The 26,558-nt window shown below is 42.4% G+C and overlaps 1 pseudogene across 1 annotated transcript in view; it reads right to left on the minus strand.

Annotated features, from left to right (window-relative positions):
* Positions 1-3,855: 3,855 nt before the first annotated feature.
* Positions 3,856-26,558, minus strand: part of LOC148522634 (uncharacterized) — a 36,734-nt pseudogene continuing 14,031 nt past the window's right edge. Inside the window, exons 2-3 of the transcript XR_015878525.1 lie at positions 12,742-12,778; positions 3,856-8,085 (exon numbers count right to left, since the gene is read on the minus strand). The product of XR_015878525.1 is annotated as an uncharacterized LOC148522634 (transcript). The remainder of the gene's footprint in view (positions 8,086-12,741; positions 12,779-26,558) is intronic.

The following is a 26,558-nucleotide window of genomic DNA, read 5'->3' on the forward strand; positions in this document are numbered from 1 at the left end:
AGGACCCGTTCTGCGCATTTGTTTACTAAACCCCCAGCCCAAGCATGATTGACAAGCAGCATTTGGGGGGTGAAGCAGGGGAGCAGCTGACCACTGTTCCAGGAAATAGGGGCGTGCCGTGATCCTCAGTTGCAGCGATGGGATCGTTGATGCACCATGGAGGTGTCTAGACCTGCTGCATTTGAGATGGACAGAATTGTACAGTCACTTGTGTGCGCCTCTCTAATTCCGTCAATCTCTGAATCAGGCCCTTGGTTCACAGAAAGGTGAAGATGCTGGGTGTACCCCTCCATCAACTAAGTGTATGAGAATGAGACAGATTCACATAGCTGGAAGTGGGCATCCAAGTTTGCAAGAGATCGGCCACGGCATCAGTTTAAGTCGCGGCTGCAGCAAAAGACGCATCTGTGTGTGACATTTAGAAGAATGTCTCACTCTCTATCCACCATCTCTTCCCAAATGTCTCATCTCTTTCTCGGGCTTAATATGTCTAAGACTGATTTTGTTGTTTTCCACTCTTCTCCGTCTTTGTCTCACTGGTTACATTACCAGGATCTTTCAGTTCTTCAGGGCTCTCTCTCACTCTGATCTATCTCCAGAACATTACCAGGATTAGCGTTTTCCTCTCCCTCAATGCCACAAAATCACTGCTCCATTCCCTTATCTCCTCACAACCACAGCCAGCTCCTCTCTGGTCTCCCCCCACACCCATCACTCGCTGATACAGTTCCTCCTTAATGCTGATGCTGGACTGATCTTCGTCACACAGCTCTGCTTCTGCCTCCTCGCTCTGCCAGACCCTCCAGCGCCTCCTCATACCCTTCAGTATGCAAACTAAGCTCCTCACTTACCTGCTCCAGACCATCAAAAACATCTACAACATTATCTCTCCCCACACTCCCTCCTATCTGCTCTGGTCAGTCGATAGCCACCTCCTCTCCTCCCCACTGATAACCACCTGTCACTGCCATCTCCAAGACTCTCCCTTCCTCCATCACACTCTCCACCAGCCTCCAATTTACCAAAGTTTCCCTCAGATGTAATTTTTTTACTCAAGCCTACTGGACCAACCCACTCCCACCCAATACCTTACCCACTCTGTGTCTCCCCAGTGGTAGTACCTTTCCTATTGTAGAACATGAGTTCTTGCCAGCAGGGCCCTCACTCTTCCTGTTTCATCCCTCCCCCTTACAGTTCACAAAACTTTGCCAGTGTGTACTGTATATACATGTAATTATGTATGTTGGCATTGTCTAATTATATTACTGTAACCACCATTTGTGACACTACTCTGCATGGCACTGCAGAACTTGGTAGCATCCTATGAATACTGTTATAAAGTCCCGCTTCTTCACCTGTCTCAACAGCAACAAGCAGCAGGGATGAGACATTTTGGATTAGTCTCCCCCACCCCAACTCTTTTGAATGTCTGCAGTATTTGGGATGAGTGTTATTTGTCCTTTTATTCTGGAATTTATTAAGCTATCAAGGAGGGGAAAGATGATGCATTGAGGCAGCTTCAGTTAGCCAAGAACAAGGATGTGCAACTTATTAACATGGGTAAAACTCACAGTCACGTCATTTTGCTATTCAACTAGAAAACCGCATTAAGTTGACGCGGGATTCAAAGGGAATTAGTTTGCACCTCCACATTAGGTGAAAAATTGGAAAACTCCTTACTTTAATATAAAAATGTCAGGAAATAGTGTAGTACAGTGGTTCCTAAACTGTGTGCCACAGCTCCCTGGGGTCCCGCAGCGCTATCACTGGGGTGCCGTGGTAGCTGGTGGCCTAAAGAGGCCAGTGCTTGTTTTTCTTTTTGTGTAAAACATATTTTTGGTGCACGGGTAGGAGAGGGGTTGGTGGTGCAGAGTAGAGAATGTGGGGGGGGGATTTGAGATGAGCAGGGGGGCTGTCAATGTATAGCAATAGGCAGGGAATTCTGAGGCTGCCTGTTGCTGAATGGGGTCCTACAGCGCAGTGCATTGTAGAAGATCAGACAGGAAGTGTCTGCTCTGAGGAGCGATGCTGCAGAACGGTGCTGACAGTCACAACTAAAGGTAAGTAAGGGGGAACATAGACAGGGGCACATGGAGAGACATGGAGGGGTCAACGGCAGAGAGAATCGGAGGGGGAAAATGGAGAGACTTGGAGGTGGAAATGGGAGACAGGGGATAATTGGTAAGAATAACAGTTTTTCTCTTTCCTTTTTCGCTTTCTTATTAAATACGTATGTTATTTTGACCCAAATACTTAAAAACAGGACTGTTCGTAATTATTTTGGCTTTGGAGTGCCTTGAAAAAAACTTATGGAGAACCTAAGGGTGCCTCCAACTGAGAAAGTTTGGGAACCACTAGTGTAGTACACCTGGGAGACCTCCCAATGAATAATAATAAGTTTAGAGGTTTTGTTTTTGCACAGAAAATGTAGTAAGGTACCAAGGAGATACATGACATAGGAAACACAGGTACATGTCCCTTGCATGGGACAGCAATTGTTAAAGAAAGAAGAAAATATTTGGGTGCTTGGATTTAAGATAAATGCAAGAAAAGTGGTAGTAGAAAGAGATGGGGGAAGGAACGAAAGAAAGGGAGACAGGAGGAGAGGTGGGATGGATGGGACTCCATGCACTTTTTACCAAAACATTGCAACAAGGAAGGTTCAAGAGTAGCAAAACTAAAGGGAGGGATTACAGCTAAGATATAATGGAGGAGCAGGACACCATTATGTTGAGACCATGGTCCTCACAGTTTAAAAAAGGAGCTGGAGCATATTGGTCATACCTCAATTTAAGAAACATACCATATTCTCTGCAGAAGTGCAGACATCATAGGTAATAAGTACCAGCAGAATAGTAATTGGATAGCATTCTCTTTGATGCCACAGATGAATAATTTAGAGACTCCCAGACCAAATTTACTATCAATACTCTACATCCATGTTTTGCAATCAGTTAATTTGTTCGCACACCATTCAAGCTATAGGCATGTGTATCAGCATATCCCACCTCATTCTTCCAGTGTTGGACAGAAGTCCATATAGGCTCCTTGTCAGATGTCCAGATTTCAATATGAAATTTACAGGGTCTTTGATCTTTTCTATGACTTGGAACACAGTCATAGGTTAAATGAGTTGGCTAGACGTTCCTTTTCTTGTCTGTCTGAAAAGATGGATGCATTGCTGCAGCAGGAGTCCACAAAAGATCTGTATTGGTGCAGGTACCTCCATAATCCAATAATGCTCTTTGTCTTTAAACTTTCCCAACCGTAGAGCTTTGCTCATAGAGAAATCCAATATAGACAGTCCTGGTAACTTTGGCTACAGTGGTTTAAACTTGACAAGACCAGCAAGTGGCTGAGGTATAGCGAGTATATTGTAAGGGTGTTGTCGTTTCATGTGTACTTTTTCTGCTAAGTACTATCATGCATGTATTAAAGTCTGATTTTGCATCCCTCTGTTATGCACAATCCATTCCTCTGCTTTGAACTCTTCAGCAATCAACATGTCAGGTCTGGTAATTTCCTTGGATGACTGCGCATCTTTCAGGCGTTTCAAAAAAATTAGTAGACAGAAAAAGAAAGTGCCTCTGCACAAGCTACTCAATTGATATATATATAGCCAAATTCTGAGATGGTTAAACAGTACACTATAGATTACATATCAGAAGAATATTCCTATAGAGAACTGAAGTAAATGCCATCAACATATAAAGTTGGCGGTGCTCCACTAGAGTTAGAAAAAAATATCAAAAGGAAAGAAGGGAAAGATAACTCTTTAAATAAGATAACTTATTTAAATCTGATAAAAAGTAATTTTTAATGAAGTTTAATGTATAATACAATACAAACACCATGTATAAATTGACATATCACAAACAGAAATATATAAAAAGATATACAAACATTGCAAATATCACAAAAACGAGAGTGAATTATCTGGAAAATTCTCACATTAAGTACTTTTGATTCAATTCGCTCAAATAGTCCCATGTTATCCAGAGAGTAACCTCTCAGTGTAAATCGCTGTAGTGATAATTATCAAGGCGAAATAATCAAAAAAAGAGATTTACTGTAAAATATCTCTTGGGTTGAATAAACTGACTATCCACCTACTGGTGGTGTAGATTGCTTTTGAATTTAGTCACATAGACAGAGTATGGTTAAAAGAACTGCTCAAATAGAGGTATGAGATACTGCTGTTAAGTCATCTGCCCGAAGGCATCCAATGATTTTAATGAGTGTTCCCCACCTCAATTGCAGTTATAATAGTCAGAAAAAAAAATAGTAAGTGTAAAAAGAGGAAATCAATAGTCATGCATCTGCTATCAAATCTCATAACATCAAAACCAACGTGAAGAGGAGAATTTAATGAGTACATATAAACGACAAATATTGATTCACTTTGAATAGTGCATCTGCTGTCAGTCAAGCTGTGCTCGGCTCCTGCGGAAGTATGGAAGATACAATCCACTGATAGTCAGGTAAAACCCAAATGAATATATAATAAGTTCATCAAATCAATACACATCAATTTACACCTAATACTTCATGGGTAGCTTCTCCGTATTGAATGCCAGGTGAATTGCGTTAGAAAAAAATAAGGTTCCCTTTATGCCAAGAAAAAGATATTTGTGGCTTAATTGGTAATATATGTCACTATAAAAGGTATACAAGTAAATAGATAATGATAATTCAGATCTAATAACCACAGTACCATATAGAGGATATTGGCTGACAGTACAAGGCATTAAACATATAGTAATCACAGAAATGGCGTGATCCTCCACGTGGTACGGGTATAAGAGATTTACAGCAATCCGCATGCAATCGGGCGATTGTTGCGTTCTGTGCATGCATCGCAGTGCGTGTAATTCTGCAGTCACCATGCAGACTCATCGCAGTAGTTCACAGGAAGTGATCATTTGGGGGGGGGGTGACTGGGGGTTTGGTCGGTGAAACGCAAGTGTGCCTGTACGTTTGAATGCCGTTATGGAGCATGCATAAATTAGCCACTGCGATGCCATACACAGCTTTGGCTTCCACTGCATGTAATGGGTGTAGAAATTTCGGAGTGATGAATTACAGGATCCAGCAATGTCTCCTTCCTCTGGCTTTCATGGAGGATTAAAAATAATAAATCAAGAAGAGGAGCACACTGTATGTACACACCCCAGGCCAGGGAATGGAGCTAATGTACTGGGAGATGAAGCGCTTGAAATTAAAAATCAAAAGTGGAAATCCCATAGGCCTTGTTTCATGTGGGGTAGGGGAGAATCGGGCACTGTGAGGAGCACTGCACTGGGCTGTGTTAGGGCCACACTATGTAGCTGCAGGGGAGAAGGCTGTACATGTGCAGTAGTAGCAGACTCCAGCCAGCAGATGGCGTGATAAGAAATATAAGTAATATGGGAGATATACATACAAGAGGTTCTGTCTCCCTACATGAAGGTGGAAGGATATGACCGTGGTGGGTAAAATAAGCTGGAGGACTATGTTATTACTGGGTGCTATATATTGTGTAGGGAACGTTTATATAAGCAGTTTCTCAAGCTGAAAATGCAACATGATACAGGGAAATGAGATAGCAAAGAAATCCATTGATCTCTATAATGCACCGCCCTGTGCTGCCCACAAGGGCGGCAGCCATACACTCATGTGTCAGTGAAACAGCCAAGCTGTATGGGGCAGGGTGATAGTTTAATCTAAGTTGTTCCTCTGGAGGATAGGAGATAAGGGAAGACAGCAGCCAGCAGGGAACACTATGTATCTTTCCTGCTACTGAGCAATCCCTGATTGGCAGGAAGACCCCATGTTTACATTTTACCACCAGATATAAAAAGACAAATAATCCATTTGCTGAATGTTACTAATGATGAATGATTCTTTGGGGGTTATATATTGTTATATTGTTACCAGACTGTCACCATTACATTATCACCTAAGTATATTTTCTGGGTCTATCTAAATGTACATAATTATCTATTAATGAAATCATTTAGTTCTACAATCAAAAACAGAATCACATTTATCCAGATCAGATTTATTCAGGAAGTGTTATGGGAACAGCTGCTAATAACATAAATGGTTATTACAGACATGACGTGTACACGTCCTTCAGTCTACATGCAGGATGGATCTGTCTGAGTTACACCACTATATCATAACTACTATCTGTATACTTTTACTGTAATACAATATTATTTACTATAAAGGATCTCTATAATCAGCCTGGTACACAATGTGCTCTCCTTTGGACTTATTTAATAACATGGTGTAAAAAGAAAGTATGTGCTGTAACCCATAGCAACCAGATATCAGCAGTCTAAAAGGTTACTATGGGATACAGGTGACCAGTGCCTTAGTTGCACCACTTTACATTATAATACATAGTATCCAAAATAGGAGATAAGGCAGTAATAGAAAGGTATGAGGGAAAGAATAAGTAGGTATAAGAGGGACCAGAGAGGAGACCTGTAGGGTGATACAGGACAGTGTGCAGGGTTCCTGAAGTAATATCCAGTACTCAAAGCTCTGCCTGTCATAGAAGGAATCCCAGTACTGGGAGGAGCTGCTGGGACTTTACTAGATAAAAATCTCTTTCTTCTACTAGTCCCAACACCTGCATGAGCAGAGCATCTATATATTACACAGCTCAGTAATGGCAGCACCATCACCATTCTGTTCTCATCCTGCAGCTCTAGTTCCTAACAGAGAGATCATCCTAGGGAAAAAGTGCTCCCAAGTCCATGCCAGACCTCTCCAGTCTTTATCAAGACTGATTTATATAAAACACTAGTCACATTCATCAAATAAAAATTGTCTCCCTTGAATACATACTGTTGTGATACAAGTTAACGTACTCATGAAACACATGCTACATTCAAGACCTCAGAAAGCATCCTCATGCGATTTACTACAAAGAATACTTATTAAATAATTGCTACATTCAGAGCATTCAAATGGTTTCTCTCCTGTGAAGACTCTGATGACGAAGAAGCATTGACTTGAGAAAAACATTTGCTGCATTCAGAACATCTAAAAAGGTTTCTCTCCTGTGTGACTCCTCTGATGTCTGACAAGTTGTTGCTGGAAACTAAAACACTTGCTGCACTCAGAACATGTAAAAGGTTTTTCTCCTGTGTGACTCCTCTGATGACTAACAAGATGTGACTGGTGGGAAAAACATTTGCTGCATTCAGAACATGTAAATGGTTTCTCTCCTGTGTGAATCCTCTGATGTGTAACAAGATCTGACTGTATGGAAAAACACTTGCTGCATTCAGAACATGTAAATGGTTTCTCTCCTGTGTGAATCCTATGATGTGTAACAAGATGTGACTGGTGGGAAAAACACTTGCTGCATTCAGAACATGTAAATGGTTTCTCTCCTGTGTGACTCCTCTGATGACAAAAAAGATTTGACTGGTGGGAAAAACATTTGCTGCATTCAGAACATATAAATGGTTTCTCTCCTGTGTGAATTCTCTGATGACTAACAAGATTGGACTGGCGGGAAAAACATTTGCTGCATTCAGAACATGTAAATGGTTTCTCTCCTGTGTGAATCCTCTGATGTGTAACAAGATCTGACTGGTTGGAAAAACACTTGCTGCATTCAGAACATGTAAATGGTTTCTCTCCTGTGTGACTCCTCTGATGTCTAACAAGATGTGAGTTCTGGGAAAAACACTTGCTGCATTCAGAACATGTAAATGGTTTCACTCCTGTGTGACTCCTCTGATGACTTACAAGATGTGATGCCTTGGAAAAACACTTGCTGCATTCAGAACATGTAAATGGTTTCTCTCCTGTGTGAATCCTCTGATGTCTGAGAAGCTCAGATTTATGTTTAAAGCTTTTGTCACACTCAGAGCACAGATGCGGTTTCTCTCCTGTGAGACTCATCATGTATTAGATGAGAAACAAATTAGTTGAATGTTTCTTGTATCAAGAAAATGAGAAGAGTGTTTGTGAATCCTCCAGAGGTGTAAGAAGAAATGACATCTGTAGTTGTCTTGATCAGAGAAAAATTTATTTTTATACAATGTCTTCTAATATTCTTAGTGGGAATCCTGCTCAATTTTCCTAAAAGAAGGTTATTTAAAAAAAAAAAAAAAGGTTACTGAGTTAATTATACTTTTGTGGTAGAGATGTTATATTGCATAAGGAACATGATCTATATTTATATACAATAAAAATGATCACTACATCACTGACCATAGTTTTTATATTTGTGTATGTTACCAAATTGCTATATGTCCATTTCCAGTCAGATGTGCAGCACAGAGACCTCTACCCTCCGGCAGCAGATACCAATACTTACAGTATATAGTACAGCCATGGCCAAAAGTTTTGAGAATGACACAATTATTGGATTTCACAAATTTTACTGCTTTTGTCAGATATTACTCTGGTATACTGAAATAAAATTACAAGCATTTTATAAGTGTCAAAGGCTTTGATTGAAAATTCAATTAAGTTTATGCAAAGAATCAATATTTGCAGTGTTGACCCTTCTTTTTCAAGACCTCTGCAATTCGCCCTGACATGCTGTCAATCAACTTCTGGGCCACATACTGACTGATGGCCGCCCATTCTTGCCTAATCAATGCTTGGAGTTTGTCAGAATTTGTGGATTTTTGCTTGTCCACCCGCCTCTTGAGGATTGACCACAAGTTCTCAAAGGGATTAAGGTCTGGGGAGTTTCCTGGCCAAGGACTCAAAATGTTGATGTTTTGTTCCCCAAGCCACTTAGTGATCACTTTTGCCTTATGGCAAGGTGCTCCATCATGCTGGAAAAGGCATTGTTCACCACCAAACTGTTCTTGGATGGTTGAGAGAAGTTGCTCTTGGAGGATGTTTTAGTACCATTCTCTATTCATGGCTGTGTTCTTTGGCAAAATTGTGAGTGATCCTACTCCCTTGGCTGAGAAGCAACCCCACACATGAATGGTCTCATGATGCTTTTCTGTTGGCATGACACAGGACTGATGGTAGCGCTCACCTTTCCTTCTACAGAAAAGCATTTGACCCAAACAATCTGAAAGGGGATTCATCAGAGAAAATAACTTAAACTTTTCCCCTCCTAAGGACTGGGTTAATGTAATCTAGTGGGAACTAAATACCATCTTGTATAAATCTTATAGGAATTTTCTTTTATCAAAGTAGAAATGGAGGATTTTGCCACATTGCCTCTAATGATAATACCCCAGGACTCCTCACTAGGTGGAGGACCCAAATCAGCCTCCCAAGCCACTTCATGGGAAAATGTATTTACAAAAACTGAGGAACGGAGTAAATTATATAAATTATATAAAATAGAGCTAATACCTTGTCTCACAGGTGTGTAGTAGCAAAGCCTCTCCAAAGGTGTGAATGGCCTAAATATAGAATCTTTAGGGAAAGAGTTATGAAATGACCTAAGTTGTAGGTATTCATAGAGAATTGGATGGGAGATTTGGTCCTTTTGTGCCAGAAGCTCTAATGAATACCAGGAAGTGCCCTGTATAAAATCACAGATACACCTAAGGCGGGACAGTAACTTAAAATGAATGAGAATGATAAGTAAAGAATCCAGGGAGAAAATCTGGGTTAGCCCAGAGTGGAGTCAGGGGGATGGATAGGATGAGAGGTCAAATCGCCTGGTGCAGAAAAGCCAAATAGAAAGTTAGTTTAGTAGTCGGACCAAGCCTCATAGTAATATGTTTAGGTATAGTGGGAATAAGAATGGAGGACAAAGTACAATGAGGATTCAGTGGTTTCAATTTAAACCCATGGTAAATTAAATGTAGGCGCAAACCAGGTGAGTGTCTGACCTAAATGAGTAGCGTAGCAATACTTCCTCAAATCAGGAAGACCCGCCCACCCTCCAGTGAACTTCTCATTAGTGGAAAATTTTACTCTAGGAGGCTTGTCCAGCCAGATAAAATTAATTATTGCCTCCTGCACCTGGTGAAATACCACAATAGGAATTCTTACAGGTAAAGTTTGCATAAAATAAAGAATTCTGGGCAACACATTCATTTTACCTGCAGTCATCCTGCCAAACCAAGAAATGATCTGCCCCCTCCATGCCCTAAGATCAGACTACACTGTAGCAAAGAGAGAGGGAACATTTTCATTATATAGGGAACTATAAGAACCAGTGATATAAATGCCAAGATATTTTATCTTTTTGGAATGCCAATTAAATGTAAAGTTTTGTTCCAATAGCGTTTGGGTGTCTGATGATATATGCAAGGGAAGGGCCTCTGATTTGGAATAATTAATTTGGTACCCGGCAAGAGTAGAGTAGGAAGATAAAGTCTGAAAAAGGATGGGGAGAGAAATGTGAGGAGAGGAAAGTGTAAGCAATAAATGATCTGCAAAGAGTGAGAATTTATAGTCCCCTTCTCCAACCCGAATCCCTTTAATATCAGTGGAGGAACTTATTAAAAAAAGCAAGGGGTTCTACAATCAAAGCAAAAATTCAAGGGGAAAGGGGTCAGCCCTACCTGGTGCCATTGCTTATTGTAAAGAGATCAGAACACCTTCCATTCATCCGAACCCTTGCTGTCAGGTTAGAGCATAAAACCTGTATACCCCTCAGAAGGTTCCCTCCCAGGCCAAAACCCTTAAGAGTAGCAAACATAAAAGGCCATAAAATCCTGTCTAACGCCTTTTCAGCATCCAAGATAGGAGCAGAGGTGGTGTCTATCTTATTTATGAGATGGGTAAGATCAATTGTTCTCCTTGTGTTATCTCTTGCTTGACGGCCTGGGATGAAACCCACCTGATCAGGGTGAACAAGCTGTGAAAGTTCCCCACTAAGCAGCGTCACTAAAATTTGAGAGAACAGCTTAATATTATTGAGGAGAGATCTGGGTTTGTAAGTAGAGCAAACATTAGGATCCTTTACTGATTTATGTATTACAATATGGCCTCTAGAGTACGAGGAGACAAAGTATCGCCTTTAAGGATTCCATTAAAAAGTCTGCACAAGTGAGGTAATAGCATATTATAAGAAGTTTAAATCTGTTCAATGGAGAAACCATCGGGCAAAGGGGCTTTACCGGATTTTTGGAATTTTAGAGTATCCTCCAACTCCTCTAAAGAGATTTCGGAGCCAAGCTGAACAACCTTGGATCGGCTTAATTTCGGGAGATGGCACAGAGTTAAAAAAGGAATCAATATCCTTCTCTAAAGAGGCAGATGGAACAGAGTTGTGCTTGGCATTATAAAGATTTTGATAAAAAGTCTCGAATTCCTTCACAATCCTCTCAGGATCATGCGTCAGATTCCCCAAGCTGGTTTTAATCGGCAAAATATTCTTTGATGAAACTTTGGCTCGCAATTTCCGAGCCAATAATGTATCCATATATAATCTTGCTAATATTGAAGAAAATGCATGTGTATAATTACGTATACATGCATTCTACTTAAAATTGGTAGTTGATGTAGGTATTAAATTAATTTTGTATTTAATATTATATATTCAACACTTAGAACATAATTTAAGATGTTATATATTGATGTGTTATTTGTTTATGAGGTAAATGTGTATATTTGGGCGATGTATATGTTGTTATATGTATTTAAGAGTGTAATTAATGTGAGGTTTACATTTATACTATGAGGTAGAAGCCACAGTAGGGTTAATAGCACTCAAGATAGAGGTTAGGTTTTGTTATAGACAGGACAGATAGTGGCTCGTGGGCACTCAGAACATGCTAGAACTAGCACGAGTCACCTCAGTTAGGCTAGAGGATATCCACGACATCCGAATACTTAATTAATAGAGGAATAGTAAACAAGGATAATCTCTATAACTAATACATAAGGAGCTACAAGAGTAAAACTATTACAAAGGGGCTATAGAAAAGAACAAGCAGATCTACAGGGACTTCCTTTTATTCGCAGTATAGCAAAAGGCATATTCATGCTAAGGGACTCCAGAAAACTTATGGAAAGGACAATAAGTAACAGAGGACTTTGTTTTAAAGACATACGACCTCATCCAGAGACGATCGCTTGCTGCAAGCGATCGCTCTGAATGAGGGCGGCTACTTACTTTTTTAAGTGCCACCTCCTTGTCAATCGCTAGGCTGTGGGTTAACACCCACAGCTCTATCGACCGACAAGGGTGATGGTCGCGATGGTCAAGACCATCGCGACCATCGGGGCTTTACGACCAGACCCTAAGGTTGGGTCTGGGCTCTCATAAGCCCCAGGGAGCTTCCTGCTCTGAACGAGCAGGAAGTTCCCCACTGACATCAGCAATGATGTCAGTGGGGCCTCCCCCAAACGGCAAGCTTTCCGACTGGAACGCCTCCGTTTGGCCGGGCACGCCCCCTTCCCACCCACCAAATGGGGTGAGCTGTCACTCAACATTGACAGCTCGCCCCATCTGGGGCGAGACCCCTAGCGATGGAGCGCCAGTCACTAGACGGGTCTCGCACATGCGCACAACGGAGCCGGCTCCGTCGTGCGCATGCCCAGTGGGGCAAAATCGACCCTGTTGCGAGCGCTCAGCGCTCGCAACCGGGTCTGAATGAGCCCCATACTGTGCTATATTTGAAGATTCTACAAATAGAATACATGGGACGTAAGATTAACTACTATGTTCCTTAAATATTGTATATATGTGCATGTAAAGTGGTTAATGTGAACCTAGAATATATATGAAATATTATGTAAACTAATGCATGCCATCTAATATAAAACTATAGAAAAGTATTTCAATCTGTAGGTGATTTTACTTACGTGAAGGAATTAAGGTGAAATCCTGCACCATCTGGACCTGAGAAGAGAAAGGTGGTTACCTCTAGTATATGCAAGGACTATAAAAGGAATCAGTATAATTTACCACCAGACGCACGTCTGGAGGTTCAAATCCCGACAGCGGAAGCCCGGAAGGGGTGAAAATCCTGATCGTCGACAGGTAAGTATTAACTAACCTATTATACACCATAATCCTCCCTTAGGGGTGCCTAACCCTAACCCCCCCCAAGTGCCTAACCCTATTCCCCCCTCTAAGTGCCTAACCCTAACCACCCTTCCCCGCCGCCTAAACCTAAGTCCCAGGGGGGTGCCTAACGCCAAGTCCCAGGGGGGAGACTAACCCCAAGTCCCCCCCGGGAGCCCTAAACCTAACCTAACCCTCCCCCCCGTGGCTGTCCGTGCCCAGCTTATCTTCGATCGTTAAGCCGGGTGTCGGGCTCCCACCGTAGGTCTAATGACAGGCGTCGGGATCTCAACGTCTGTCATTAGACTCCTGCCAGGATTAGACAGTCGGGAAGCCAGCGGTCGGGATTAGGTCTGGCGGCTTCCCAACTGCTACCCCTATAAATATACCATTCACAATAGCATTATACCACCAGTTAAAAAAACACTCTGTCCTTAGTCTAAGCTTACCCAGGCAATCATATTAACATGTATTAAAGTACAACTGGGTGGAGGCACTTTTATTTAACCTAGGGGAAGGGAGGTATAATTCTGTCTTATGAGACACTAAAAAATTTAGTTCTTCTCAAACCTTAATAAGCTGATCCAAATCAGATTGAGAGTAGATTTAGGTTTTGATTCTAGCTGGTGCAACTGTGTAGATAAATCTAAAATGGATTGGGTACGCTATCATTTAATTCTAGAAGCTATTTGGATAAAATGCCCACACAAAACTGCTTTGTGGGCTTCCCACAAATTCATATAATATCAGGGGTCTGATTAACGGAAATATAGTTATTGAGTATACGGGAAATATGTACTAAGACATCTTTATTTTGTAAAAGAGTCATTCTAACCCCGGGTGCGAGGTAGAGAGACAAGACAAGGTAAAAGGAAACCGGGGTGTGATCAGACCACGTAGGGTGGTGTATAGTGACCCCGCTAACATGGGAAGTCATGGCATGACCAACAAATATCATATCAAGTCTGGTATATATTCAATGTACTTGAGAGAAAAAAAATTATAAATCGGGGTCCTGCAAATAGTAAATGTTTTTTAAGCAGGGATAGTAGAGCTTTAGAGTTTCATTTGCCAATATAGGCCAGTGAAGAAGACAAAGGGTGGGACCTGTCGTACTTATGGTGAAGGACTGTTTTAAAATCCTCCACTAAATTTACCTCCCCTTAAGGCATTGTGAGTTTGGAGTCTACAGTGGCAAAAAAGAGGATTGATTTACATTCGGGGCATAAACAGTCACCAATGTAACCAGTGTATTATTTAACATACCCGCTATAATGAGAAACCTACCTCTCTTATCTCTAATCACCGTTTCCGGTTCCAACTGTAAATGAGAAAAGGGTCATTCCATGTCAGTTCAACCAGGGGTGTCCACCACCCATCTCAGATTTATACGAAATTTTTTTTTAGTTGAGAGGATGTCAAGACAACTATTTCTGCCAAATATCTTGACTGTCTGATAATTAGTTGATTAAATATTGATTTTTTAAAATGTATTACATTATTTACTATTTGTGGCTTCTTTATCCAGTTTATTTGAAATATCACAGGTGTTTATTAAGGAATCACCATGAAATTTGGACACCTAAGGTAGCTTTTCCCCCCGAATACAAAAATCTAAACCAAAATTACTTTCTCTGCCTCATGTTTTGCATTACGGCAAAAACCCAAGTTTTTAGAATAGAATTAAAAACGCTAGGTTCCATCGACATTAGGGATCCCATTTTTTGGGGGATGCTTAAAAAAGGTAAACATTATTACCACCACCAAAAAAAAATAATCAGCAGGGTACTCTGTTTAATTGTGGAGGAAAAAATAATGAAGTTGATGTTTGATTACTGTTGTACCGCATACATAATTAACACAAGAAACCATGAAATTTAAATTCTTTAACATAACTTGAGTCCATAACTGAAGTTGAGTCGATCTAATTTTTCCCTTTTTTGGAACTTCTTGTAACGGTCTGTAATTTTCCTTCAAGTGTCAGCAGAAAGTGTATACTGCCTTCCAGTACTTCCTTTTATAGTAGGCACTTACGTTACACAGAGGACATGAATAAAAGGAACAAAACACTTATCTCTTGAAGGCCAGGACAGCACATTTGTTGATTGGTTTCGTTTCATGAAGTGTACCAGCACATCTTTTTCCTCCTCATTACATTGAATGATACATTGAATTGAAAGGATTATAGCATGTTATCATACACTGCTGCTATGTATGTTCCAGGTTGCAGATCACTTTCATCTACAGTTTTTGTGACTGAGGTCATAGTGACACTAACTCTGGTTCCTGCTGTCTTCATGTCGTCTGGTGACAATCGATATATGTGTAGCTCATCATTACCAATCGGCCAAAATCTGTGATGAGAATGTGTTCCTGCCACAGTCTTTGCCGTTTCTAGACGGCTATGCTGCTTGGCTTTGCAGTCTTGTATTTCGTTTTGTGACACGTAAAAAGACTTTATGCCATGTACATTTTCACTTGCCCAGCTATACAGATCCAAAAGGTATCAAGATGTGATGGGTTTCCACTGCTTGCAGACTGGTGCATGTGGCTAGACGTTTAACTGTCCCTCCAATGCCATCACATGGACTCTTACCATGAGATGTGGCAAAAAATTCCATTCTGCTTGAATGTTGAAGTCATCCTTATGGAAGCATAAGTTCAAAAAGTATTTGCAGTTCTTGTACTGTGCACTAGCACCATCACTAAAGCAGTAAACATACTCCAATTTTGGTAATAGTTTCGCTAAGTGTTTCGTAACTACTGTAATGAAGGCATGCACAGTTATGGCTACATGGTCACAGGTATCGCTAATAATGCACAGGCTTACACAGTTTAAAGTGTGACAATCATCTTTCTTAAAATATACAACAAATGGGTGGAGTGTTGCTTGTGAAGTGTCCCAGTGGAATCCTTGAATAAAATCCTGACACATGAATGAATAATTTTCTGCAAAATCTAGTAATACAATAGCTTCTGTTTCTGGGCGAACAGTTTTCTTCATCTGGCGTTTCATTCAGCATGCGACTTTGCTGTATACAGATGGGCTGTTGCATCATCAAAAGCACTACAAATAACTGCACGGAATTGTTCCACATTACTAGTGATTGTAACCAATTTACTTTGGTCAGTGTGGACCCACCACTTATAAACAATTGTGTCCTCATCATTCATGTCACTATCATGAAAAAGTTTTTCAACTATATTCTGAAGTGCTTCCAGACCTGGGCATTTGTCACATCGATGAAGCATGCAAGTTTTTGAGACTGAAGAACAAACAAGGTTTTTGTAGTCCATCTTTAGTGGTAGAGCTGCAACCAATAATTTTTAATTTTGTTGAGTTTCGCAAACACACACAGAATGCATCTCTTGCCGCAACAGTAACACACCACATAGGTCGTGAGGAACAAAACTTAGACAACCCAACTTGAATGTATGGAAAACGGTCTTTGAAAGCAAGATGAAACTCTTTCAAGTTTAATAGGAGTAGCCTTTTCTGTTTGTGAATCCTTTATCCTCCTGAAACTTTTACAGAAACAAACTCTTTCTTTCCAGGGCACATGGACCTGATGAACGATGTGTATATGAAGGGCTTCCCTCTATATTTTTCAGGTTCTGCCAGTATACCATGGGTTTCTTTACGTTTTCTTGATTGTTTTACCATGTATTCTGTGACATTAAATTATTCTGCAGTCTGCTTAATTGTCCAGCTGTTCGGTGCCAGAGTTAATATTTTTATTTCTTCTTGTTGTGGCGCCTCTTCACACTTTTGCTTTAATTCATATATCAGACTCTGTAAATCATCACAACCTGAACATTTGCTTACTTTCTGGGGTGATTCTAGTGATGTGCTAGGGATAGACATTTCAGTAAGCTTCTCTTGAATGGCTGTACTTGCCTGCTCTCTTTCTTTCCTTTAGCGTATGTCTCCCGGTGTCTTCTCTTTACCCCATGCAATTTCACTGGTGAACAACCAAGCTTTGTAATACTTTCATTCAGCTCATCTGTTTCTGCAGGCTCATTTCCACCCTCCACTGGGGATTCAACTTCTTCTATTGGCAAATCTATGTCTGTTTGTTCTTTACAGTGTGACAGTTGAATTAGACATTTTGGGCCAAGTTTCTGTCCTGGCTTAATAACAGCATGAAGCCGACAGTCACCATGCTCTTTGGCCTACTTCAGTGACATAACTTTTAAGCTTTTTCTGGCTCCTTTTTGTGAGACAAGAAAGGATTATAGCATGTTTTCTGAAAGTCTTCATATCTTAGCAGCAGAAGCTTTTCATGACGGTAGCAGACTGAGGTTTCAGGATCATTAGTTACTGTATTTGGAACTTCAGTTCTCAAAATCAAAAGTTCTTTTTCTTCATCTGTAAAAGTGGTCCCAGCCATGTAATCCAATGGTTTTTGAGTAGCTAGTAATATGGCAGTCCGTATTTAAAAGACTACCAAATGTGCACTTTGAATGAGCAGCTGCCATGATTGACTATCTTTCTGTGTCTACCTCTCTCTGGAAAGTTCCAGTTTTGGTTTCTCTAAATAGAATACCCTTCCCATCAATTTCCGTTTCATTTTCTGTATGTTACCTTAGGAGTCCAAACTTTGTGGTGATTCCTTAATAAACACCCGTGTATTTAAAATAAACTGGATAAAGCCGTGATTAGTAAATTTTTAAATAAATTTAAAAATCAATATTTAAATCAACTGATTGTCAGACAGTCGAGATATTTGGCAGAAATAGTTGTTTTGACATCCTCTCTTAACTTAAAAATGTTCAAAAAAATCTGAGATGGGTGGTGGACATTTTTTTTTTTTTGGGTGATCTGATGTGGAATGACCCAAAAGGAGAAAGAAAGCCAAGAGGCAAAAAAAAAAAAAAAAAACACTCGTAGACCCGGAGAGGGAAGGGTCTGACATAATGAGCACCCAGAATGGAAAAGGCAGGGGAAAAATCCCACCATAGCTCAGAAATGGTCATATTGACCAGTGGGGGGGGGATTAAGGCACTGGTCTCACACCGACTGACGGCAACCAAAAGGGAACCTTACTAAAAATAGATTGTAAACATACAATTATAAAATAATACAATCAACATAGAGATGAATCATAGAAGTTAAGAACTGAGGTCACACTGCTAACTTGACCAATGAAACATGCATATAATGCAATACAAAAAAAAAACATACACAACAAGGATGCTTATGAAAAATACCCAGAAAACTTAATGAATGAGACAGCAAAATAAAGCAAAGGAGAGTAGCATCTACAGCTTAGCTAGGGTTAGCAAATAATGGAAATAAATCCAACATAGATAATAGAGGAGCCAGTCTCAAGGTGGGTCGTGTGGAGATGAAGATTTGGAAGACACCATTGACCATATATGTTTTGGAGCTCTTGGAGGCAGTGGAGAGAGGGCTGCTTGCAGGTCAGACTTATTTGAGAAGCCTGAGCTGCCACTGTACCAGGAGGAGACAGGTTAAGCTTTGACAACAATCGAAGGACATACTCTCTGGATTTGGCTGACAGTTGTCTTCTGTCTGTTGAAACAATCAGAGAGAAAGGAAAACCCAATCTATACTTAATGTGATTGTCCTGGAGAACCGGAAATATTGGCATCCTAGCACCACATCGCATGAGGGAGCAGAAGGTACCGGATTCGCTCGCAAGGTGCGATGCACCCTGTCTAGGAGCAATTGATCCACTGGAATGTCAGGTAGAAGGTGTTGGAGGAAGCGAGTTAATAAGTGCTCCAATTGGCCTGGTTCAATGGATTCAGGGATATTCTTGATCTGCAGGTTGTTCCTCTGAGCCCTGTTCTCGATATTCTCCTGTTGATCTTGAAGTAAATGAAAATCTATAGCAGTCAGAGTGTGTTTCACCTCCTGCTGGAACTGGATAATTTCGTCCATTTTATGTTCCATCTCATCAGTGTGAGCACCAAGCTCAGACTTTAAGACAAAAGACTGCTTTTTGAATCTCAGAATGGAATGCATTTTTATAGGGATTTTATCTCAGAAAGAATGGAGGCAATGCTATCCCTCATAGAGACAGCAGGGGGGTCTCCTCTTCTGATTTTAATAAAGAGGCGAGATCAGCATGGGGAGCAAATTTGTGAGGTTTAGGCATAATTAAAAAAATCTACAGGTCTGGATTTGGGTCATGAAGCAGTGTGAGGCAACAGTCACTGATATGACATTTCTATGCAGGATAGCTGTACAATCAAAGCCTGAGCAGAATCCCTATGAACAGTGAAGCTACATCTGCTGCATTAAATTGGTTATAAGGTAGTAGCAGTTAAAACTTGGGTGAAGGTGCAGCCCAGATAGAGAAGACCAGAAGCCCCTAGAGGTGTGAAAACGCCCCTAGGAATACAATGAATAGCTCCAGGCACTCACAATGTATGCAGAGAATGTACTCACTGCTCCCTGGAAATGCCACGATGGGAAGGTTGCAGATCCACTGGTGGACACAGAGACAGGTGTGGTGAAGCACTGTAATATCTGTTCTGATATAGGTAAGGACCCTGCCTCCGTTCTCTGAAGCAGGCTGGAGACAGGTGCGACCGGCATCACTCACAATATCCGGCGACTCAGCGGGAGCCACGCAAGATGACAGAAGGGCTCCAGTGCCCAGTTCGAGCTTTATCTAATTGGAGACAGGCAAGGACCCTGCCTCTGTCCACTGCGACAGGCCAAAGACCGGCGTGGCCGGCGTCACGCCAAACAAGCCGCAGCGTCCGGCGGCTCAGTGGGTCATGCGTCACACTGCTCAAAGTGTGCACCGAGGTTACAGAAGGGCCCCGGTGTCTGGTTCAAAATGCAAATCCAGCCCCTGTTGCGATGGTGCAAGGAGAATTGTACCGATTGACCGAAACTCAAGGAAGGCACAACCAGCCAGTATGGCCGCCAGACCATGACCCTATAATGTTATGCTTTTTTAATTAATTTAACAAAAATAAGTTTGGAATAGGTCTATTATTTAATTAATGCTACTTAGGGGTCAATCCTATTAGGTGCGTATTGCGATTTTCACTTCGAATTCGCATAGCGAATTAATTTTGCAATCCAATTAGCAACTCTCACTGACCAGTCAGACTGAATTCATAACTTTCCAGATGGAAAGGAAAATCTTTATTTTAAGGTTAAAATGTGGAAACACTGTGCGGTCTAGGGCACATGAAGGGAGCAGGTCTTTAAGATGCGACCCCCTTTTCATCACTCTTGGGGGCATGTCTGGAACTTACAGACATGTCGGACTGCCCCCAAGCGCTCCTGTCTTTGAATAGCCCAGCATCAATTCACCGGCGGTGATCGCTGCGTCGCTATTTTTCCCACCTGTGGGACACTGTAGCCTGCGGGTGGGGATGGCACCTGACAGGCTGTTTTAGAGGGACACCGCCAAAAGGGGCAGGGCACATTCTGCCCTTATGAAATTGGATAGGGCACGGCATCCCACTAAAACAGCCTAGCGGGAAAGCTAGTTACTAGTATATTGTTAGAAAACTTTAGTCTACATACTCTAATGACTCAGTGTGACTCTTATTCCTTGAAGAGCCAAATGCATGTCCTACGGGACCACCAGAGGAAATCAAGGAGGTTGTTTATGAAAAATACATGCGAGAATGTTTGAAGTTGGGATTAATGCCAGTCTTCCCAGAAGGAAAATGGACAAAGCTGATCTCTCCAAGCCGCAACCCCGTATCAATACCTCCCTGTGAAGACAAGAGTAACCTTGTCAGCCTAAAGTTAGTACTTACTGGCTTCCTCCGGTTCATCATATCCAAACTTCCATGTCTGAAAACCCCTTGACTTTTAATATCACAGCTCCAGTAGCTATGCCATAACAGCCAGCAGAGACCTCGCTGACTGACTGAAAAGGACCTGGATTAACAGCTCTGGACGCTGAGGAAGATGCCACAGAGAAGCACCAAAACTCCCAGCAGATCTGAGTACCAGGCCCTCCTTAGCCAAACTAGAGTCACTAGAATGACATGTGCTACCTCTCTTGTTTAGAACACTTAGTAGCATGGCTACCAGTGATGAAAAGTAAATGAGATGGAAATCCCAAGGAATGACCATTGCAACAACTAAACTTGCTAGTGGATCCTATGGAATTTGAATAATCCCTATACCCCTAAAGTCGCTGTTTAGCGTTGCACACAATAATAATTGTAGACCAGCCCAATTGTGTTTCCAAAGCACAAAAAGTTATATTATTCAATAAAAAGAAATAATACACACTTTGATCTAGACAATGAGCATAAGTACAATTAATACAAGGTTACAGCCAAATACATACGCTTGCGCACTGATACCAGGTCCCAGCCGATCAATCCAGATGATGCATTACCTTTTGAAAAAACTCCTGACATAGGAGAGAAACGCGTCAAGGAAGGATTTAGTGGACTGCTTTCATCTCATTCATTACCTTTCCTCAGCCACTTGGCACATCAGCCATTTACCTTTGCACCTTCACCGGCGGTGTTTCTGGGTCAGTGGATATCAAGCCACGCAATATAGGCACCAGTCTCCTGATCCACACCACTCCGGTCAGCAGTGTGGTGGGCTGTATCATCAGCCGGATCTTACCTTCATCCCCACACGCTGGAGTGTCTAGCCACTGGAGCGGCTTGGCTTTGAGGCTCACGCCGGTCTGTCGCATTACATCAGCGGCCGGATGTTGCTCCCTCTTCATTCACAGGAGCTATCAGCTGTTGGAGTGGTGCCAGGTTTGGGGCTCACACTAGAGCGGTGCATTGCACCTGCCACTGGACTTTGACCCTTTTCCACATGCTGGAGTTGGATAAGATTATAGCGGCGCCACAATAGTATACAAGAACCTTCTCCACCTTGGTGGGGAGCCGCTGCAGCGGCTGTACACAGGACATCAGCCTTAACATCAGGGTTCTACTGGTGACTATATCTAATTAGATACTCTACATATTAACTTTTCTTTTTACCCTCCAACATAGATGGGATCAATATCTGGTTAATACATCTGCTATTGTTCATATACAATTGGCTTAGGATGTCATTCCAGTGCACCATAAATTGGTTAATAGAGTTATTTCTAGGGGTGAGCGGGTTCGGATATCTGAAATCCGAACCCCCCCGATCCGAGGCCGATCCGAGTCAGGCTCGACTTTTCCCGCCTGACTCGGATCTGAAATCGAGGCAAAACGTCATCATCCCGCCTTCCGGGTCTCGCGGATTTGGATTCTATATAAGGTACCCGTGTCTGCGCCATTTTCTCACTCGGCTGTGGACAGTGAAGAGGGAGGGTGGGAGTTAGGGCTGGCTGTGTAGTGTAGTGCAGTGTAGTGTTGTACTGCTGTTGTCCATAGGGGCTGTGTCCACTCCTCCAAAGTCCATAGGGGCTGGCTGTGTTGTGCTGTTGTTGTCCATAGGGGCTGTGTCCACTCCTCCAAAGTCCATAGGGGCTGGCTGTGTTGTGCTGCTGTTGTCCATAGGGGCTGTGTCCACTCCTCCAAAGTCCATAGGGGCTGGCTGGACTGTGTTGTGCAGTCAGTTGTCCATAGGGGCTGTGTCCACTCCAAAGTCCTGTGTAGTGTCCCAGTCCTAAAGGGGTGCTGTAGTGTTGTCCAGGGGGTGCTCTGTCCATCAGGGGTGCTCCCCCAAGTGCAAAAAAAATAAATATTTTTTCTGTGTTTGTGAATTGTGTGCGCAGTAGCCGCACGTGCATCAACAAAGTAGCGCCAAGCGTGCACCTGTGTCATAAGGGTGCTGTAACCCCCAGAGTGCACTCCAAACAAAATAAAAAAATATTTTCTGTGTTTGTGAATTGTGTGCACTGTGGCTGCACGTGCATCAACAAAGGAGCAGCGCCAAGCGTGCGCCTGTGTCCCATAAGTAAAAGGCCAGCTGGCTTGTCCGTTAAAGGGTGCTGTAACCCCCAAAGTACACTCCAAACAAAAAAAATATATATTTTCTGTGTTTGTGAATTGTGTGCACTGTGGCTGCATGTGCATCAACAAAGTAGCAGCGCCAAGCGTGCGCCTGTGTCCCATAAGTAAAGGGCCGGCTGGCTTGTACGTTAAAGGGTGCTGTAACCCCCAAAGTACACTCCAAACAAAAAAAATATAGATTTTCTGTGTTTGTGAATTGTGTGCACTGTGGCTGCACGTGCATCAACAAAGGAGCAGCGCCAAGCGTGCGCCTGTGTCCCATTAGTAAAGGGCCGGCTGGCTTGTCCGTTAAAGGGTGCTGTAACCCCCAAAGTACACTCCAAACAAAATTAAAAAAAATATTTTCTGTGTTTGTTAATTGTGTGCACTGCGGCTGCACGTGCATCAACAAAGGAGCAGCGCCAAGCGTGCGCCTGTGTCCCATAAGTAAAGGGCCAGCTGGCTTGTCTGTTAAAGGGTGCTGTAACCCCCAAAGCACACTCCAAACAAAATAAAAAAATATTTTCTGTGTTTGTGAATTGTGTGCACTGTGGCTGCACGTGCATCAACAAAGGAGCAGCGCCAAGCGTGCGCCTGTGTCCCATAAGTAAAGGGCCAGCTGGCTTGTCGTTAAAGGGTGCTGTAACCCCCAAAATACACTCCAAACAAAATAAAAAAATATTTTCTGTGTTTGTGAATTGTGTGCACTGTGGCTGCACGTGCATCAACAAAGGAGCAGTGCCAAGCGTGCGCCTGTGTCCCATAAGTAAAGGGCCAGCTGGCTTGTCCGTTAAAGGGTGCTGTAACCCCCAAAGTACACTCCAAAGAAAATAAAAAAATATTTTCTGTGTTTGTGAATTGTGTGCACTGTGGCTGCACGTGCAACAACAAAGGAGCAGCGCCAAGCGTGCGCCTGTGTCCCATAAGTAAAGGGCCAGCTGGCTTGTCCGTTAAAGGGTGCTGTAACCCCAAAAGTACACTCCAAACAAAAAAAATAACAAATTTCTGTGTTTGTGAATTGTGTGCACTGTGGCTGCACGTGCATCAACAAAGGAGCAGCGCCAAGCGTGCGCCTGTGTCCCATAAGTAAAGGGCCGGCTAGCTCATTTCTTAAAGGGTGGTGTAACCCACAAAGTGCACTAGTCTCCAACAAAAATAAAAAATTATTTTCTGTGTTTGTGTGCGCCTTAGCCGCACGTATATATCACTATAACATAAATGGAGTACCAAACTTTCTCCGATAAAAATAAAATAGGGAAAGATCAAGAACCACTTCCTCCTAGTGCTGTTGCTGCTGCTGGGGGTTGTTCATCATCCCAGAGAGGAAATAGGAAAACCACTACTTTTACTAAACAATTGACCCTACAACAGTCCTTAGCGAGGAGGATGAAGTACGACAGCAGTCATCCTGAAGCAAAACGTATAACTGAGGCCTTGGCTGCTATGTTGGTGTTAGACGTGCGTCCGGTATCCGCCATTAGTGCAGTGGGATTTAGACAATTGATGGAGGTAGTGTGTCCCCGGTTCCAAATCCCGTCTAGATTCCACCTGCATCCTCAAAGCAACAGCGACAAGCGTGCATCTGTCTGTTAAAGGGTGGTGTAACCCTCAAAGTGCGCTCCACAAACAATAAAAAAATTCTTCTTTTTTTTTTCTGTCTTTGTGAATTGTGTGGGCTGTAGCCGCACCTGCATCCTCAAAGCAGCAGCGCCAAGCGTGCGCCTGTGTCCCATAAGTCTGTTAAAGGGTGGTGTAACCCCCAAAGTGCTCCAAAAAATAAAACATTTTTTTTTCTGTTTGTGACTTGTGTGCGATGTAGCCGCATGTGTATCAACACAGTTGCAGCGCCAAGCGTGCGCCTGTGTCATAAGTCAAGGGCCAGTTTGGACATCTGGTCCGGACTGAAGGACGTGCCAACAATTTCTGACAAGTCTACTGTCACTGCATATGATACTGTCCTCAAAGCAGCAGCGACAAGCGTGCGTCTGTCTGTTAAAGGGTGGTGTTACCCCCAAAGTGCGCTCCAACAAAATAAAATAATCTTTTTTTCTGTGTTTGTGTGTGAAATTTATGCGCAGTAGCCGCACCTGCATCCTCAAAGCAGCAGCGACAAGCGTGCATCTGTCTGTTAAAGGGTGGTGTAACCCTCAAAGTGCACTCCACAAAAAATAAAAAATTCTTCTTTTATTTCTGTCTTTGTGAATTGTGTGGGCTGTAGCCGCACCTGCATCCTCAAAGCAGCAGCGACAAGCATGCGTCTGTCTGTTAAAGGATTACATCGGTGACAGCATCCAAGTAGGCATGTCAGACAGTCTGTACCTGTACTGGCAGGAAAAAGAGGCAATTTGGAGGTCCCTGTACAAACTGGCTCTATTTTACCTGAGTTGCCCCCCCTCCAGTGTGTACTCCGAAAGAGTGTTTAGTGCAGCCGGGAACCTTGTCAGCGAAAGGTGTAGGAGGTTGCTTCCACAAAATGTGGAGAAGATTATGTTCATAAAATGAATTATCAACTCTTCCAGGGAGACCAGCCTCCAGAATGTACAGAGGGACCTGTGATTGTGGATTCCAGCAGGGACGAATTAATACTCTGTGAGGATGAGGATGTACACAACACTGAAGAGGGTGAGGAATCGGTGGATGAGGAGGATGAGGACGACATCTTGCCTCCGTAGAGCCAGTTTGTGCAGGGACAGATTAATTGCCAGCTTGTTTTGTGGGGGCCCAAACGAACCAATAATTTCAGCCACAGTCGTGTGGCTGACATAAGCGCTGAAATGATTGGTTTGTTAAAGTGTGCATGTCCTGTTTATACAACATAAGGGTGGGTGGCAGGGCCCAAGGACAATTCCATCTTGCACCTCTTTTTTTTCTTTGAATTATGTACTGTTTGGGGCCTAGTTTTTCAAACTGCCATCCTGTCTGCCACTGCAGTGTCACTCCTAGATGGACCATGTGTTTGTGCCGTCCACTCATGTCGCTTAGCATAGTCATCCAGCTACCTCGGTGCAACCTTTTGGACATAAAAACACTATTGTGAGGTGTGAGGTGTTCAGAATAGACTGGAAATGAGTGGAAATTAAGGTTATTGAGGTTAATAATAGCATAGGAGCAGAAAAACGAGGCTGTTATAGGTGGTGGCAGTTCATGTGGAATGGTTTTGGAGATATCCAGTGATTGTTGGTAGCGGATGCAGACGTGATGTCTTTGTGTGTGTATATCCCTGTGAAACCGGGTTAAAGTGTGATGTAGGTATTATGGATAACCAAAGGGTGGAGGTTTCATCCACCAGAACAGGAGGATTGCCATAGATCATAAAGATATGGATCTGCAGCGGAATGTAAGTTTTCTTCTCAAAAACCCCTGTTGTAATTTTGATATTTTACCTTTTGTGACCAGGAAGGACACCCACCGGTCCTAGGAGGAGATTTTCATAAAACAAAAGTGAAAAAGGAAAAGGCATTGTAGGATCTTGACTGCCACCTAGTGGAGAAAACGAGGTAAAGTTGAGTATGTAAACACCCGTCAATGTCACTAGGTTATGTTTTGTTTTTGGGAACTCCAATATAGAGCCGACAAAATTCAAAATTGTCACAGTGGGGGAGGGGGGGACCACTAATGCTCGTAGAATCTGTTTTTCATCCATGCAGGCAAATCAAGTCAACAGCAGGATATCTGAAGACTGCAGATGGATCGAGTGAAGAAGCCAGATTGG

The sequence above is a fragment of the Taudactylus pleione genome, unplaced genomic scaffold (assembly GCF_031769625.1).
Source record: "Taudactylus pleione unplaced genomic scaffold, aTauple2 ptg000145l, whole genome shotgun sequence".
Lineage (NCBI taxonomy): Eukaryota > Metazoa > Chordata > Amphibia > Anura > Myobatrachidae > Taudactylus > Taudactylus pleione.